This window comes from Musca autumnalis, unplaced genomic scaffold (assembly GCF_047663935.1).
Source record: "Musca autumnalis isolate F117 unplaced genomic scaffold, ASM4766393v1 scaffold_1, whole genome shotgun sequence".
NCBI classification, from domain to species: domain Eukaryota; kingdom Metazoa; phylum Arthropoda; class Insecta; order Diptera; family Muscidae; genus Musca; species Musca autumnalis.
Window position 1 is genome coordinate 111,601,326 of NW_027411644.1, and position 15,802 is coordinate 111,617,127.

Consider the following 15,802-nt stretch of genomic DNA (forward strand, 5'->3'; position numbering starts at 1 on the left):
ATATCTCCGAAACTAGAAGAGATAGAGCATTAAAAGTGCACCTTTAGAAAAGTCGTGATATCTCCGAAACTAGAAGAGATAGAGCATTAAAAGTACACTTATAAAAAAGTCGTGATATCTCCGAAACTAGAAGAGACAGAGCATTAAAAGTACACTTACAGAAAAGTCCTGATATCTCCGAAACTTGAAGAGATAGAGCATTAAAAGTACACCTATAAAAAAGTCGTGATATCTCCGAAACTAGAAGAGATAGAGCTTTAAAAGTACACCTATAAAAAAGTCCTGATATCTCCGAATTTAGAAGAGATTGAGCATTAATAGTACACTTATAGAAAAGTCCTGATATCTCCGAAACTAGAAGAGATAGAGCATTAAAGTACACTTATAGAAAAGTAGTGATATCTCCGAAACTAGGGGAGATAGAACATTAAAAGTACACCTATAAAAAAGTCGTGATATCTCCGAAACTAGAAGAGATAGAGCATTAAAAGTACACCTATAAAAAAGTCGTGATATCTCCGAAACTAGAAGAGACAGAGCATTAAAAGTACACTTATAGAAAAGTCCTGATATCTCCGAAACTTGAAGAGATAGAGCATTAAAAGTACACCTATAAAAAAGTTGTGATATCTCCGAAAGTAGAAGAGACAGAGCATTAAAAGTACACTTATAGAAAAGTCCTGATATCTCCGAAACTTGAAGAGATAGAGCATTAAAAGTACACTTATAGAAAAGTATTGATATCTCCGAAACTAGAGGAGATTGAACATTAAAAGTACACCTATAAAAAAGTCGTGATATCTCCGAAAGTAGAAGAGATAGAGCATTAAAAGTACACCTTTAGAAAAGTCGTGATATCTCCGAAACTAGAAGAGATAGAGCATTAAAAGTACACTTATAAAAAAGTCGTGATATCTCCGAAACTAGAAGAGATAGAGCATTAAAAGTACACCTTTAGAAAAGTCGTGATATCTCCGAAACTAGAAGAGATAGAGCATTAAAAGTACACTTATAAAAAAGTCGTGATATCTCCGAAACTAGAAGAGACAGAGCATTAAAAGTACACTTATAGAAAAGTCGTGATATCTCTGAAACTAGAAGAGATAGAGCATTAAAAGTACACTTGTAGAAAAGTCGTGATATCTCCGAAACTAGAAGAGATAGAGCATTAAAAGTACACCTTTAGAAAAGTCGTGATATCTCCGAATCTAGAAGAGATAGAGCATTAAAAGTACACCTTTAGAAAAGTCGTGATATCTCCGAAACTAGAAGAGATAGAGCATTAAAAGTACACCTATAAAAAAGTCGTGATATCTCCGAAACTAGAAGAGATAGGCCTACAAAAAAGTCGTAATATCTTCGAAACTAGAAGAGATAGAGCATTAAAAGTACACTTATAGAAAAGTAATGATATCTCCGAAACTGGAAGAGACAGAGCATTAAAAGTACACCTATAAAAAGTCGTGATATCTCCGAAACTAGAAGAGATAGAGCATTAAAAGTACACCTATAAAAAAGTCGTGATATCTCCGAAACTAGAAGAGATAGAGCATTAAAAGTACACCTATAAAAAAGTCGTGATATCTCCGAAACTAGAAGAGATAGAGCATTAAAATTACACCTTTAGAAAAGCCGTGATATCTCCGAAACTAGAAGAGATAGAGCATTAAAAGTACACCTATAAAAAAGTCGTGATATCTCCGAAACTAGAAGAGATAGTCCTACAAAAAATCGTGATATCTCCGAAACTAGATGAGATAGAGCATTAAAAGTACACTTATAGAAAAGTAATGATATCTCCGAAACTGGAAGAGACAGAGCATTAAAAGTACACCTATAAAAAAGTCGTGATATCTCCGAAACTAGAAGAGATAGAGCATTAAAAGTACAACTTTAGAAAAGTCGTGATATCTCCGAAACTAGAAGAGATAGAGCATTAAAAGTACACCGTTAGAAAAGTCGTGATATCTCCGAAACTAGAAGAGATAGTCCTACAAAAAAATCGTGATATCTCCGAAGCTAGATGAGATAGAGCATTAAAAGTACACTTATAGAAAAGTAATGATATCTCCGAAACTGGAAGAGACAGAGCATTAAAAGTACACCTATAAAAAAGTCGTGATATCTCCGAAACTAGAAGAGATAGAGCATTAAAAGTACAACTTTAGAAAAGTCGTGATATCTCCGAAACTAGAAGAGATAGTCCTACAAAAAATCGTGATATCTCCGAAACTAGATGAGATAGAGCATTAAAAGTACACTTATAGAAAAGTAATGATATCTCCGAAACTGGAAGAGACAGAGCATTAAAAGTACACCTATAAAAAAGTCGTGATATCTCCGAAACTAGAAGAGATAGAGCATTAAAAGTACAACTTTAGAAAAGTCGTGATATCTCCGAAACTAGAAGAGATAGAGCATTAAAAGTACACCGTTAGAAAAGTCGTGATATCTCCGAAACTAGAAGAGATAGTCCTACAAAAAAATCGTGATATCTCCGAAGCTAGATGAGATAGAGCATTAAAAGTACACTTATAGAAAAGTAATGATATCTCCGAAACTGGAAGAGACAGAGCATTAAAAGTACACCTATAAAAAAGTCGTGATATCTCCGAAACTAGAAGAGATAGAGCATTAAAAGTACAACTTTAGAAAAGTCGTGATATCTCCGAAACTAGAAGAGATAGAGCATTAAAAGTACACCGTTAGAAAAATCGTGATATCTCCGAAACAAGAAGAGATAGAGCATTAAAAGTACACTTTTAGAAAAGTCGTGATATCTCCGAAACTAGAAGAGATAGAACATTAAAAGTACACTTATAAAAAAGTCGTGATATCTCCGAAACTAGAAGAGATAGAGCATTAAAAGTACACTTATAAAAAAGTCGTGATATCTCCGAAACTAGAAGAGATAGAGCATTAAAAGTACACTTGTAGAAAAGTCGTGATATCTCCGAAACTAGAAGAGATAGAGCATTAAAAGTACACTTATAAAAAAGTCGTGATATCTCCGAAACTAGAAGAGACAGAGCATTAAAAGTACACTTATAGAAAAGTCGTGATATCTCTGAAACTAGAAGAGATAGAGCATTAAAAGTACACTTGTAGAAAAGTCGTGATATCTCCGAAACTAGAAGAGATAGAGCATTAAAAGTACACCTTTAGAAAAGTCGTGATATCTCCGAATCTAGAAGAGATAGAGCATTAAAAGTACACCTTTAGAAAAGTCGTGATATCTCCGAAACTAGAAGAGATAGAGCATTAAAAGTACACCTTTTGAAAAGTCGTGATATCTCCGAAACTAGAAGCGATAGAACATTAAAAGTACACCTATAAAAAAGTCGTGATATCTCCGAAACTAGAAGAGATAGGCCTACAAAAAAGTCGTAATATCTTCGAAACTAGAAGAGATAGAGCATTAAAAGTACACTTATAGAAAAGTAATGATATCTCCGAAACTGGAAGAGACAGAGCATTAAAAGTACACCTATAAAAAGTCGTGATATCTCCGAAACTAGAAGAGATAGAGCATTAAAAGTACACCTATAAAAAAGTCGTGATATCTCCGAAACTAGAAGAGATAGAGCATTAAAATTACACCTTTAGAAAAGCCGTGATATCTCCGAAACTAGAAGAGATAGAGCATTAAAAGTACACCTATAAAAAAGTCGTGATATCTCCGAAACTAGAAGAGATAGTCCTACAAAAAATCGTGATATCTCCGAAACTAGATGAGATAGAGCATTAAAAGTACACTTATAGAAAAGTAATGATATCTCCGAAACTGGAAGAGACAGAGCATTAAAAGTACACCTATAAAAAAGTCGTGATATCTCCGAAACTAGAAGAGATAGAGCATTAAAAGTACAACTTTAGAAAAGTCGTGATATCTCCGAAACTAGAAGAGATAGAGCATTAAAAGTACACCGTTAGAAAAGTCGTGATATCTCCGAAACTAGAAGAGATAGTCCTACAAAAAAATCGTGATATCTCCGAAGCTAGATGAGATAGAGCATTAAAAGTACACTTATAGAAAAGTAATGATATCTCCGAAACTGGAAGAGACAGAGCATTAAAAATACACCTATAAAAAAGTCGTGATATCTCCGAAACTAGAAGAGATAGAGCATTAAAAGTACAACTTTAGAAAAGTCGTGATATCTCCGAAACTAGAAGAGATAGAGCATTAAAAGTACACCGTTAGAAAAATCGTGATATCTCCGAAACAAGAAGAGATAGAGCATTAAAAGTACACTTTTAGAAAAGTCGTGATATCTCCGAAACTAGAAGAGATAGAACATTAAAAGTACACCTTTAGAAAAGTCGTGATATCTCTGAAACTAGAAGAGATAGAGCATTAAAAGTACACTTATAAAAAAGTCGTGATATCTCCGAAACTAGAAGAGATAGAGCATTAAAAGTACACCTTTAGAAAAGTCGTGATATCTCCGAAACTAGAAGAGATAGAGCATTAAAAGTACACTTATAAAAAAGTCGTGATATCTCCGAAACTAGAAGAGACAGAGCATTAAAAGTACACTTATAGAAAAGTCGTGATATCTCTGAAACTAGAAGAGATAGAGCATTAAAAGTACACTTGTAGAAAAGTCGTGATATCTCCGAAACTAGAAGAGATAGAGCATTAAAAGTACACCTTTAGAAAAGTCGTGATATCTCCGAATCTAGAAGAGATAGAGCATTAAAAGTACACCTTTAGAAAAGTCGTGATATCTCCGAAACTAGAAGAGATAGAGCATTAAAAGTACACCTATAGAAAAGTCGTGATATCTCCGAAACTAGAAGAGATAGAGCATTAAAAGTACACCTTTTGAAAAGTTGTGATATCTCCGAAACTAGAAGCGATAGAACATTAAAAGTACACCTATAAAAAAGTCGTGATATCTCCGAAACTAGAAGAGATAGGCCTACAAAAAAGTCGTAATATCTTCGAAACTAGAAGAGATAGAGCATTAAAAGTACACTTATAGAAAAGTAATGATATCTCCGAAACTGGAAGAGACAGAGCATTAAAAGTACACCTATAAAAAGTCGTGATATCTCCGAAACTAGAAGAGATAGAGCATTAAAAGTACACCTATAAAAAAGTCGTGATATCTCCGAAACTAGAAGAGATAGAGCATTAAAAGTACACCTATAAAAAAGTCGTGATATCTCCGAAACTAGAAGAGATAGAGCATTAAAATTACACCTTTAGAAAAGCCGTGATATCTCCGAAACTAGAAGAGATAGAGCATTAAAAGTACACCTATAAAAAAGTCGTGATATCTCCGAAACTAGAAGAGATAGTCATACAAAAAATCGTGATATCTCCGAAACTAGATGAGATAGAGCATTAAAAGTACACTTATAGAAAAGTAATGATATCTCCGAAACTGGAAGAGACAGAGCATTAAAAGTACACCTATAAAAAAGTCGTGATATCTCCGAAACTAGAAGAGATAGAGCATTAAAAGTACAACTTTAGAAAAGTCGTGATATCTCCGAAACTAGAAGAGATAGAGCATTAAAAGTACACCGTTAGAAAAGTCGTGATATCTCCGAAACTAGAAGAGATAGTCCTACAAAAAATCGTGATATCTCCGAAGCTAGATGAGATAGAGCATTAAAAGTACACTTATAGAAAAGTAATGATATCTCCGAAACTGGAAGAGACAGAGCATTAAAAGTACACCTATAAAAAAGTCGTGATATCTCCGAAACTAGAAGAGATAGAGCATTAAAAGTACAACTTTAGAAAAGTCGTGATATCTCCGAAACTAGAAGAGATAGAGCATTAAAAGTACACCGTTAGAAAAATCGTGATATCTCCGAAACAAGAAGAGATAGAGCATTAAAAGTACACTTTTAGAAAAGTCGTGATATCTCCGAAACTAGAAGAGATAGAACATTAAAAGTACACCTTTAGAAAAGTCGTGATATCTCCGAAACTAGAAGAGATAGAGCATTAAAAGTACATTTATAGAAAAGTCGTGATATCTCCGAAACTAGAAGATATAGAGCATTAAAAGTACACCTTTAGAAAAGTCGTGATATCTCCGAAACTAGAAGAGATAGAGCATTAAAAGTACACCTTTAGAAAAGTCGTGATATCTCCGAAACTAGAGCATTAAAAGTACACCTTTAGAAAAGTCGTGATATCTCCGAAACTAGAAGAGATAGAGCTAGAGTTTGGGAATTCCCGACTTTTTTTCATTCCCGGGAAATCGGGAATACAAATTTCTCATTCCCGGGAACCCGGGAATTCCCGGGACTATGAGAAATCGAGTTTGTGGGGCATAGACGTGACAGAGAGCAAACATAAAGGAAATAAATACTACTTATATGTATAGTTGTATCATTAGTTATCTCTTTGGAACAATATGGAACAATATTAAGACGATACGCCAAAATCTTGAAAGTACCAATATATCATATATGGCAGCTGTTCAAGCCAACCAATTCTTCCTGACTAATTTGCGGAGATTATAACTTTGTTCCTTTACTTGTTTAATAGTAAAAGTAGCAAAAGAGAGAAGTTCTCTCTTCTATCAGAGAACTGTGAAAATTGCTCTCACGTAACAAGTTTTGCACAAAATTAAAGAAACGGAAAAATAGTAGATCTGGCAGCAATGTCAAAAAACAAACATGGCTGCTTAAAAAAAATAACAAACAAAATAAATTTCACCGTTTTTTATTTTTTATTTCACTGGTTTACATTTTTTTATTTTATTTTGCTTTGACAAAGCGCGTAGTTTTCTTTTTTCCTTTTGCCTTAATTGTCAAATAAATGTCAAATCAGCAGTTTGACAGATTTTCCACTTTTTACACAAAGAAATTTGTCGAGTAGAAAGTAGTAAAAGAGAAAGACATTTGGCTCTCTCTCACTCTCTTAAAAATTGCTTCCAGTTTTACTACTTTTTGGGGTTAAGGAACGCTTTCCGAGTTAAAAATGGTAAAACATGAAGAAACTTTAACGTAAAGGAACAAAGCTTATATAAATTGTTGTTTCCCACGACCATTATCGCAAAGGGTTCCTTTTTATCAAACAGTGCTGCGCGCCTCTATGTTTGATATGGGGAGTTCTTTTTATGGTTCGAAGGGCGTGTCGATCATAGAATAAATCCGTTGATAATAGATTTTTACAAGGTTGACCTTTTGTGTACAAAGCTTTACAATTGCACCACGGTGGCACCAAAGATATAGAGGCGAATTCCAGAAAAAAAAAAAACAAAAAAAAAAAAAGAAAAATTCTCCAAATAGCGTCAAGAAAATATTTAACCGCCGAAACCGTACAAAGTACGACCTTGTCTCTTCAAAGCATAGACGTCATCCATAGCAGTGACGGTTTTACGCTTAGCATGTTCGGTGTATGTAACGGCGTCACGAATAACGTTTTCCAAAAACACCTCAAAACACACGGGTTTCTTTGTAGATGAGGCCAGAGATACGTTTTACACCACCACGGCGAGTCAAACGTCTAATAGCTGGCTTGGTAATACCCTGGATATTATCACGTAACACTTTACGGTGACGTTTAGCGCCACCTTTTCCCAAGCCTTTGCCACCTTTACCACGACCAGTCATTTTTCACTTTTTTTAAAAGTCACTTAACACTTCACGAAAGCACAAGATCGAATGTTCTTCGAATTCCAGAAAAAACAATAATTACACTGTGCAGCAGCATTTTTGGGGGGTGGAAAATTTCTTTTGGAGATGAAAGCCCTTGATGGGTATACTAAGAACCCAAAAGGAAATTTTCGCCATAGGTCAAGTTTCTGAGATATCGCGCGATGAAGTTTTTGATTTTTTCCCTATAATACTTGGGAAAAGAGCTCCATATCTCTGTTTGGCGTTGTTGTAGTTTCATTTTGAGGTGACATGTCTTCAGCCAAATCGATTGGCGAATCTTTTTGTAGAACATTTCATTCTTCTAACTCAATTCCTTTCATGTCCTTTTCGTCCTTTATTTCTTGAACCGTAGTGAAAGTACCACAAGATGAGATTTTTCAGCATCCAAATATTCTACGAAAATGTTGCTCAGAAGATTTTAGGTACGGTTCTCTTTGACAACTAATCGATTTTGTCCCGTTTTCATTGTCCTTTTTGACATTTAACCGGTTTTGGTTCAGAAATAAACTATGTTTTGTTTTTCTGTATATTCGTCACTGGTTATTTATTGATATGTAGACATAACCATTGGTTATTGCTTATGTAGACATCTGGGGTGTTTCTGAAATATTTACCACAAATAGCTATTGTAATGGTGAACACGTTAATAACAATTTTTCTTGGAGGATTGATCCGGTTATCTCAATTTTGGAACTGGATATTCCGACATTAAAACCGATTTTTGAACCGGTTTTAAGTAACCGATTAAAGTTAAATGTGTACCGTTCAAAAGCTTATAGAGTTGTCAATCAAATTAAATTAATTCGCTTCTGAAAACTTTGTTAGTTGCAGTTCTAGAGCAAAAAACCGTTTTCTTAAACCGTTTTTAAGGAAAAATGTCAGTACGCGCAAATATGGAGATCAAAGGCTGGGGGTCGAACAATTCTTGTTGGCGATGAAAGACGATGAAGATAACATTACGAACCCGGAAGGACAGTTATGCCGTAGGTCAAACTTCTGAGCTATGGCGTCAGGTTTTTTGTCACGTTGGTATGTATAGTTTGTCAAGAAAGAATTCATTTCGCTATAACTCAGAAGTTTGACCTACGGCATAACTGTCCTTCCGGGTTCGTAATATTATCTTCATCGTCTTTCATCGCCAACAAGAATTGTTCGCCCCCCAGCCTTTGATCTCCATATTTGCGCGTACTGACATTTTTCCTTAAAAACGGTTTAAGAACTAACAAAGTTTTCAGAAGCGAATTAATTTAATTTGATTGACAACTCTATAAGCTTTTGAACGGTATACATATAAGTTTAATCGGTTACTTAAAACCGGTTTTAATGTCGGAATATCCGGTTCCAAAATTGAGATAACCGGATCTATCCTCCTAGAAAAATTGTTATTAACGTGTTCACCATTACAATAGCTATTTGTGGTAAATATTTCAGAAGCACCCCAGATGTCTACATAAGCAATAACCAATGGTTATGTCTACATATCAATAAATAACCAGTGACGAATATACAGAAAAACAAAACATAGTTTATTTCTGAACCAAAACCGATTAAATGTCAAAAAGGACAATGAAAACGGGACAAAATCGATTAGTTGTCAAAGAGAACCGTACCTAAAATCTTCTGAGCAACATTTTCGTAGAATATTTGGATGCTGAAAAATCTCATCTTGTGGTACTTTCACTACGGTTCAAGAAATAAAGGACGAAAAGGACATGAAAGGAATTGAGTCAATCGATTTGGCTGAAGACATGTCACCTCAAAATGAAGCTACAACAACGCCAAACAGAGATATGGAGCTCTTTTCCCAAGTATTATAGGGAAAAAATCAAAAACTTCATCGCGCGATATCTCAGAAACTTGACCTATGGCGAAAATTCTTGGGTTCTTAGTATACTCATCAAGGGCTTTCACATTCAAAAGAAATTTTCCACCCCCCAGACTTTGAGTTCCATTTTGTGTCACAGTGTTATTGAGAGGACCAAAATGTATGTACTTTACACGAATTATCGCGATTTTTACTATGGACCCTAAGTTTGTTACAAATGATCGGGAATAACGAATTATCGGGACATGAATAATCGCTATTCCACTATATTTTCAACATTTGTACAAGTTCCGATACAGGCGTATGGACTTGTAGGGGTTCTAAATCTACAGAGTAGTTTAGAACCGAAATTAATTGTTGTCCAAAGACGAACAACAACTCTTCAATGAGTATAGACAACACAACAAGTATTCAGGCGATACTTACGTGTTGCTATTACGAAACTGGTGGTGTAGGTAAAATGAAACAACTAATTTTACTTTATAGACACAGGCGGTCTGAAACTCTGCTTTATTTATTTTGCGGCAAAGATGCTGCTTTCTGCTTCTAGCTTTACAGATAGATTGATATGATTTGACATTTAGTGAGGGAAGTTTCTATATGACATTTGATTTGCCGCCAATAAATGATTATTGTCGAGGTTGTCAATATCGATTACTCTAGTTCCAATTGATGATAACCCCTGAACCTCGACATGCCGGGCCCCTTGCACGGGTGCAACTTATATTTGTATGATATTATGTATCGACGTCGTTAATCTTGTTGATATTACCGGCCCCCTGAACTGCTTGATGTTGTAATTTAAGATTCCTCATCTTCAGGAATTCAAAGGTGTGGTTTTATGATCTCCTCTCGACCAGTCACAATTTTTGGAATCGATTGAGTGGAAATGGCATCCATCTTTATAAAGGTAATAGTCCATTCCACAGCGCAACGGGTAGTGGTGTCATGGAACTTCGGTATGTGGAGTTGAAGTTTAGAAGATTCTCAAACAGACGCCAGTCATTGTTTATGATTATCTGCAAACTAAAACAGAAGCAAGCACACCATACTCCATATGGTATATTAATAAAAGTTAAAAGCAAAGATTTAATGCACTTTTCGGGCTAAAGTGAAACCATTTTTATGCAGAATCAGCTCGATTTATTCTTGTTACCACCTCTAGTGGTTACGTATGTATCATCGTAAAACAATATTTCAACGGAAATTTTAATAAGTCTGTTTTTTATATTAAATTACATAAACATTACTGATATTATCCATTGACATCTCAAAGTTTGTGTTATGCTTTTCTGGCTCAAGCGAAACCATTTTCTGTTAAAAAACAATCAATTCATAAAATCGTTATTAGAATAATAACCACCTATCATATTTTTAAGTGAAAAGTTTCTTGAGGCACCTCTAGTGACTCACAAATAAATTTGTTTTAGTCTTTTTTAGTATCAATGCGAAACATTAACCATTCTGTTCACTTTCATTTTTCTTTTGATTCGCCACCTCTAGTGACATTTTCTTCCGTTGAAGATCTACATTTAAAAGGCTGCCAACCATAGTGGCTAATTGTTTTTTACTTGTTCTTTGCATCCACCTATAGTGGTTTCATAATTCACTTAATTGAACTTATTCGTATTTAGATTTCACCTCAAGTGACTTTTACTTCTTCATATACTCTTCTTACTCGGATGATTTGCCAAAACCTAACCACCAGTTAATGTGTCAACGACACTATATTCTATTTAAATATTTGTTGCCACAAAGGACAATATGATCTATCTTTCGTATACAGTCGGACCTCGATTATCCGTGATGGTCGGGACCGGAGGCATTACGAATAATCGATTTTCCCGGATAATGGAGGCAATGCTTTTATGCAGTTTTTGAACATATTTTTAATTAAAAATGACATAATATTGTACTATAATATGAAAATATGCAATTTTTTTCAAATTTTTTACGGCAATCCACCAAATTTTGGAAGGATAAATAAATATCATCATCATCATATTCATCTGAATTGACTTTGTCCCCTGGTTTTTGCGATACCATAAATACACAAATTGTGTAATATGGGAGAATTTCCAGTTTTCGTTTGTTTACCTTTTGTTCGCTTAATCAGATTAATTGGAAAGTATGTTTTTACTCCTGGGTATTGAAGTTTATAACGAAAAATAGAAGAAATTCAAAAAGAGCAACATTTCTTTTCTATCACGGATAATGGAGGTTCCCGGATAATCGATTCACGGATAATCGAGGTTCAACTGTACTTCAATATACTTCAATGAATCAAGTTAATTCTTTTCAAAAGTTGGTAAATTTTTTCAATGTCACCATATTACTCATTCATACTTGTACAATCGTCAATGGAACAATAAATACACTACATCATTTTCAACATCACTTTCATCATTTAGTTAAATTTATAACACATTTATCCAATTCAGGCAATTGGAATTTTACAATGAACTCAAGTTAATTTCTCATGTCCTATTTTCAAAACTTTTCAACAAAATACAATAGAGCATATTCTTTAAAATTATGATTTACCTTGTCCATGTGGGGCAGTTAAAATTTTCAGTTTATTTTAATATTTATAGGACCGTATACATACCATCCAAAGATGGAATTTTGAGCTATCATGCTCCCAAGTATATTTCTTCTAGTTCCATTTAATATAATGGATGGTATCAAGTCACTGCCGATTAATATGTCCACTTGATCTGACTTTAGGAAACCTGGATCGGCAAGTTTCAAGTTATGAACTTCTCTCAAATTTGAAATATTATATGATTTATTTGGAACAGAATTAGTCAAGTTTGGAATGACTGCGACATTTGCTTTTATATCGGAGTTAGCTCCACACAAAGTTATGTTACACATTTCATTACTATGTGCAACCACTGACCCATTAAGTCCGCTTATATTAACAGCTTTGGTTCCTTTTGTTTTAATATCTATTTTCTTCACCATTCTATTTGTTATAAATGATCGTTTAGATCCTGTATCTATTAATGCCCTTGCAGAGAAAGTTTTTCCGGCATGTTTGATTTGTACAATTGCCGTTGGTAACAAAACGTTATCTTCACTCATAGATAAATGTGTTTCTACATTAGAAGTTTGTATTGGAGTATGGGAAGTACTAGGCATGTCATCTGTCGTGACATGTAGTATTGTTTGTCTTTTTTCCTCCGATCGAGGACTTTGAGAACCACGTATTGGTGAGTTCGTACTCGTTGGAAACTGTGACGCATTTCCAATATGCAACTTTGTATGATGCTTCTTCTTGCAATATAAGCATCTATGCATACTAAAACATTCTTGTGTTACATGTCCACTTTTAAGACAATTATTACACAAACAATTCTCACGTGAAAATTCAATTCTTTCATTCACTGACATATTATTAAATCTCACACAGTTCTTTAGTATGTGGTTTTTACCACACATGACACATCCATTAGATAGTGTCGTATGCGCATTTTGATGCGCTGTAAATTCGTATTCATTGGTCGGAGGTACTTGTCTCCTAAGACTATCGATTCGCTCTAGAACTCTATGTCTGTTTCTCAGGAAATCTTCCATTTGAGACCATTTGGGTAACTCCGAATGTGATTCGAGGGATTGTTCCCAAAGGGTCAATGTCTCAATCGGAAGCTTGGTTGAACACAAGTATATTAAAATCGGATCCCATTGGTCCACTTTTACATGATGTGCTTTTAAAATAGCTATACAGTCGCTAACTGTTGATTGTATTCTTTTAATACCTTCACTAGATTCAACCTTTGCTGGCGAAAGATTGAATAAAGTTTTCAATTGATTATCCACTAATACTCTTAGATTTTCGTATCGCAATGATAATGCTTCCCACGCTAACGAAAAATTTTGATCACATAAAGGGTAACGATCTACAATTCTTCCAGCTTCGCCCTTGGTTTTATTTTTCAAATGATATAGTTTTTGGGCAGAAGTGAGTCTGGGATGATTACCATATATGGCCGTAAACATATCTCTAAATGTTGGCCATTCTTCATAACTTCCGTAGAAGTCTTGAGTGTCACAAGGTGGCACTTTAATACAATTTTCCGACATATCAAAAGCAGCTGAGCTGTGAAATACTGACGGATTTGTAACATCGCCTCTAGCGGTATTACTTTGATTTCTATCTTTTCTATTCTTTAAAATTTCTAATAAATTGGCCTTTGTCGTTTGATAAATGTCTCTGACGGACTCAAACATTTGTTTGGCTTTCAATTTATATTTTTTCTCATTCTCATCTTCTGTTGCAGTAAAAAAGACACATTCAAATGCACTGCGTACATTGTGCCAATCTTCATCAATTGATTCTATTTTAGTTTCTATTAAAGAATCCGAAAGATCTTTCTCTGGAGTATTTCCTAATTTTCTGCACGTTTGCATAAGGCTGTCGGTTTCGTATTCAAATTTAGCACAAGTTATTGAATCCATATTGATATTATAAATTTATGCGATTTTAATGTAAATTATTTATCGTTATTATTTATCTTTTTAAAATTTATTTCTTATTATTTTATAATTTTTTTTATTATTTATATTATACTATCAAACTATAACTATCACTTTATTTACTTGTAAATAAATAAAATGTAATTATTTCGAAAATTGTTTTGTGTTTGCAGTATAATTTTCGTATTCTCAATAAAAATTTAAATTATAAATTTTTATGAAAAAATTATATTATATTTTTTAATTATTTGTAAATTTTATGTTATTTATTAATTTATTTATTGTATTTTATTAAATGTCGAGGTTCAGGGGTTATCATCAATTGGAACTAGAGTAATCGATATTGACAACCTCGACAATAATCATTTATTGGCGGCAAATCAAATGTCATATAGAAACTTCCCTCACTAAATGTCAAATCATATCAATCTATCTGTAAAGCTAGAAGCAGAAAGCAGCATCTTTGCCGCAAAATAAATAAAGCAGAGTTTCAGACCGCCTGTGTCTATAAAGTAAAATTAGTTGTTTCATTTTACCTACACCACCAGTTTCGTAATAGCAACACGTAAGTATCGCCTGAATACTTGTTGTGTTGTCTATACTCATTGAAGAGTTGTTGTTCGTCTTTGGACAACAATTAATTTCGGTTCTAAACTACTCTGTAGATTTAGAACCCCTACAAGTCCATACGCCTGTATCGGAACTTGTACATGGTCCTTCGAGCCGGATCATGTACAAGTTCCGATACAGGCGTATGGACTTGTAGGGGTTCTAAATCTACAGAGTAGTTTAGAACCGAAATTAATTGTTGTCCAAAGACGAACAACAACTCTTCAATGAGTATAGACAACACAACAAGTATTCAGGCGATACTTACGTGTTGCTATTACGAAACTGGTGGTGTAGGTAAAATGAAACAACTAATTTTACTTTATAGACACAGGCGGTCTGAAACTCTGCTTTATTTATTTTGCGGCAAAGATGCTGCTTTCTGCTTCTAGCTTTACAGATAGATTGATATGATTTGACATTTAGTGAGGGAAGTTTCTATATGACATTTGATTTGCCGCCAATAAATGATTATTGTCGAGGTTGTCAATATCGATTACTCTAGTTCCAATTGATGATAACCCCTGAACCTCGACAACATTAAATAACTATAAGAGAAATAATATAAGACTTATATACGAAAAATAGAAATACCCGTGTTCCCGGGAATTTCAAAAAAATTTCCCGGGAAATCCCGTCCGAAAAAAATCGAGAATTCCCGGGAAATTCCGGGTCGGGAATTCCGGACCAGAAACTCTAGATAGAGCATTAAAAGTACACCTTTAGAAAAGTCGTGATATCTCCGAAACTAGAAGAGATAGAGCATTAAAAGTACACCTTTAGAAAAGTCGTGATATCTCCGAAACTAGAAGAGATAGAGCATTAAAAGTACACCTATAAAAAAGTCGTGATATCTCCGAAACAAGAAGAGATAGGCCTACAAAAAAGCCGTAATATCTCCGAAACTAGAAGAGATAGAGTATTAAAAGTAGACCGTTAGAAAAGTCATGATATCTCCGAAACTAGAAGAGATAGAGCATTAAAAGTACAACTTTAGAAAAGTCGTGATATCTCCAAAACTAGAAGAGATAGAGTATTAAAAGTAGACCGTTAGAAAAGTCATGATATCTCCGAAACTAGAAGAGATAGAGCATTAAAAGTACATTTATATAAAAGTCATGATATCTCCGAAACTAGAAGAGTTAGAGCATTAAAGGTACACCTTTAGAAAAGTCGTGATATCTCCGAAACTAGAAGAGATAGAACAATAAAAGTACACCTTTAGAAAAGTCGTGATATCTCCGAAACTAGAAGAGATAG

General features: G+C 34.3%; 1 pseudogene; it reads right to left on the reverse strand.

Annotated features, from left to right (window-relative positions):
- Window positions 1-6,938: 6,938 nt before the first annotated feature.
- Window positions 6,939-7,612, reverse strand: LOC141390761 (histone H4-like; annotated as a pseudogene).
- Window positions 7,613-15,802: the final 8,190 nt, after the last annotated feature.